The sequence below is a fragment of the Volvox carteri genome (assembly GCF_000143455.1).
Source record: "Volvox carteri f. nagariensis unplaced genomic scaffold VOLCAscaffold_50, whole genome shotgun sequence".
Lineage (NCBI taxonomy): Eukaryota > Viridiplantae > Chlorophyta > Chlorophyceae > Chlamydomonadales > Volvocaceae > Volvox > Volvox carteri.
The window spans coordinates 657,817-661,925 of NW_003307593.1; positions in this window are offsets into that span (position 1 = coordinate 657,817).

A 4,109-nucleotide genomic window follows, 5' to 3' on the forward strand; every position below is an offset into this window, starting at 1 on the left:
TAACTAGTTGTTAGAAAGGGGGCAGGAATAGGAGCATCCATACGCGCACGCAATTAGAACCCCGCCGTGAGATGCGTCGGTGGCTGTGAGGCAGGTGGGACATGCCTGTGAGGCTGAAAGGGCTTCCGGACGCATAAATCGCACCAGGCGCCGTCGTACGCCGGACCAACGATGCATCATAACATTAACTAGTTGTAAGAAAGGCGGCAGGAATAAGAGCATCCATACGCGCACGCAATTAGACCCCCGCCGTGAGATGCGTCGGCGGCTGTGAGGCAGGTGGGGACATGCCTGTGAGGCTGAAAGGGCTTCCAGACGCATAAATCGCACCAGGCGCCGTCGTACGCCGGACCAACGATGCATCATAACAGTAACTAGATGTTAGAAAGGCGGCAGAAATAGGAGCATCCATACGGTCACGCAATTAGGACCCCGCCGTGAGATGTCTCGGTGGCTGTGAGGCAGGTGGGACATGCCTGGGAGGCTGAAAGGGCTTCCGGACGCATAAATCGCACCAGGCGCCGTCGTACGCCGGACAAACGTTGCATCATAACATTAACTAGTTGTAAGAAAGGCGGCAGGAATAGGAGCATCCATACGCGCACGCAACTAGACCCCCGCCGTGAGATGCGTCGGCGGCTGTGAGGCAGGTGGGACATGCCTGTGAGGCTGAAAGGGCTTCCGGACGCATAAATCGCACCAGGCGCCGTCGTACGCCGGACCAACGATGCATCATAACATTAACTAGTTGTAAGAAAGGCGGCAGGAATAGGAGCATCCATACGCGCACGCAATTAGACCCCCGCCGTGAGATGCGTCGGCGGCTGTGAGGCAGGTGGGACATGCCTGTGAGGCTGAAAGGGCTTCCGGACGCATAAATCGCACCAGGCGCCGTCGTACGCCGGACCAACGATGCATCATAACAGTAACTAGATGTTAGAAAGGCGGCAGAAATAGCATCCATACGTCGTCATACGCACGATCAGCACGATGCGCGTCACTGTAACTGGCTGTGAGGACATGCCTGGACATGTAATGGGCATCCGGACGCATAAATCGCACCAGGCGCCGTGAGATACGCCGGACCAACGATGCAGGTGGGACATGCCTGGGAGGCTGAAAGGGCTTCCGGACGCATAAATCGCACCAGGCGCCGTCGTACGCCGGACAAACGTTGCATCATAACATTAACTAGTTGTAAGAAAGGCGGCAGGAATAGGAGCATCCATACGCGCACGCAATTAGACCCCCGCCGTGAGATGCGTCGGCGGCTGTGAGGCAGGTGGGACATGCCTGTGAGGCTGAAAGGGCTTCCGGACGCATAAATCGCACCAGGCGCCGTCGTACGCCGGACCAACGATGCATCATAACAGTAACTAGATGTTAGAAAGGCGGCAGAAATAGGAGCATCCATACGGTCACGCAATTAGAACCCCGCCGTGAGATGCGTTGGTGGCTGTGAGGCAGGTGGGACATGCCTGTGAGGCTGAAAGGGCTTCCGGACGCATAAATCGCACCAGGCGCCGTCGTACGCCGGACCAACGATGCATCATAACATTAACTAGTTGTAAGAAAGGCGGCAGGAATAGGAGCATCCATACGCGCACGCAACTAGACCCCCGCCGTGAGATGCGTCGGCGGCTGTGAGGCAGGTGGGACATGCCTGTGAGGCTGAAAGGGCTTCCGGACGCATAAATCGCACCAGGCGCCGTCGTACGCCGGACCAACGATGCATCATAACAGTAACTAGTTGTTAGAAAGGCGGCAGAAATAGGAGCATCCATACGCGCACGCAATTAGAACCCCGCCGTGAGATGCGTTGGTGGCTGTGAGGCAGGTGGGACATGCCTGTGAGGCTGAAAGGGCTTCCGGACGCATAAATCGCACCAGGCGCCGTCGTACGCCGGACCAACGATGCATCATAACAGTAACTAGTTGTAAGAAAGGCGGCAGAAATAGGAGCATCCATACGCGCACGCAATTAGAACCCCGCCGTGAGATGCGTCGGTGGCTGTGAGGCAGGTGGGACATGCCTGTGAGGCTGAAAGGGCTTCCGGACGCATAAATCGCACCAGGCGCCGTCGTACGCCGGACCAACGATGCATCATAACAGTAACTAGATGTTAGAAAGGCGGCAGGAATAGGAGCATCCATACGCGCACGCAATTAGACCCCCGCCGTGAGATGCGTCGGCGGCTGTGAAGCAGGTGGGACATGCCTGTGAGGCTGAATGGGCTTCCGGACGCATAAATCGCACCAGGCGCCGTCGTACGCCGGACCAACGATGCATCATAACAGTAACTAGATGTTAGAAAGGCGGCAGAAATAGGAGCATCCATACGGTCACGCAATTAGAACCCCGCCGTGAGATGCGTTGGTGGCTGTGAGGCAGGTGGGACATGCCTGTGAGGCTGAAAGGGCTTCCGGACGCATAAATCGCACCCCGCCGTCGTACGCCGGACCACCGATGCATCATAACATGCCTAGTTGTCTGAAAAGGCTCCGGACGCATAAATCGCACCAGGCGCCGTCGTACGCCGGACAAACGTTGCATCATAACATTAACTAGTTGTAAGAAAGGCGGCAGGAATAGGAGCATCCATACGGCACGCAATTACACCCCCGCCGTGAGATGCGTCGGCGGCTGTGAGGCAGGTGGGACATGCCTGTGAGGCTGAAAGGGCTTCCGGACGCATAAATCGCACCAGGCGCCGTCGTACGCCGGACCAACGATGCATCATAACAGTAACTAGTTGTTAGAAAGGCGGCAGAAATAGGAGCATCCATACGGTCACGCAATTAGAACCCCGCCGTGAGATGCGTCGGCGGCTGTGAGGCAGGTGGGACATGCCTGTGAGGCTGAAAGGGCTTCCGGACGCATAAATCGCACCAGGCGCCGTCGTACGCCGGACAAACGTTGCATCATAACAGTAACTAGTTGTAAGAAAGGCGGCAGAAATAGGAGCATCCATACGGTCACGCAATGAGAACCCCGCCGTGAGATGCGTCGGCGGCTGTGAGGCAGGTGGGACATGCCTGTGAGGCTGAAAGGGCTTCCGGACGCATAAATCGCACCAGGCGCCGTCGTACGCCGGACCAACGTTGCATCATAACAGTAACTAGTTGTAAGAAAGGCGGCAGGAATAGGAGCATCCATACGGTCACGCAATTAGAACCCCGCCGTGAGATGCGTCGGTGGCTGTGAGGCAGGTGGGACATGCCTGTGAGGCTGAAAGGGCTTCCGGACGCATAAATCGCACCAGGCGCCGTCGTACGCCGGACCACCGATGCATCATAACAGTAACTAATGTTAAAAAGGCGGCGGATAAGGAGCATCCATACGGTCACGCAATTAGAACCCCGCCGTGAGATGCGTCGGTGGCTGTGAGGCAGGTGGGGACATGCCTGGAGGCTGAAAGGGCTTCCGGACGCATAAATCACACCAGGCGCCGTCGTACGCCGGACCACCGAGGCATGGGACATCAACTAGTTGCCAGAAAAGCGGCGGGGAACGCGTCTTCATCAGTCACGCTCGCTAGCCAACCATCATGGGGAAGGGATGTAAGACCGTCATCCTCTGGGATGGGTCGAACTACTCCCACTGGCTCGGTGAGTTAGGCGATTTCCTCGCAACGTCCAAGTTGAAGAGCTACATCAACAACCCGTCGCCTCCGAGCCGCAACTCCCAAGACACCCTGGAGGAGGACGCACAGGCGCTCAGCTACCTGCGTCTGTCCTGTGAGCTGCCCATCAAGCAGTTGCTCATGAATTGCCCAACCGGTCTCGCCGCCATGCAGCTCTTACAGCAACAGTTCCGTTCTGCATCCCAGGCCCGGCTGAGCCTGGTTGAGCCGCAGATGCAGCTGAACATGCGCGATGGGGAGACAACCGCTGACTTCATTTAGCGGGCAGAGCAGCTCCATAGCGATATAATTGTGGCCGGCGGCCAGTGGGACGAGAGCACGGTGCGCCACGCCATTCTCCATGGCCTGCCTCCGCAGTACGCCATCACCATCGAGTTCACGATGTATCAGCCCAACTTAACGACCCCACAGCTCGTGCTCATGCTGCGGGAGAAGGACAACAACCTCAAGACCCAAGCAAGCAAG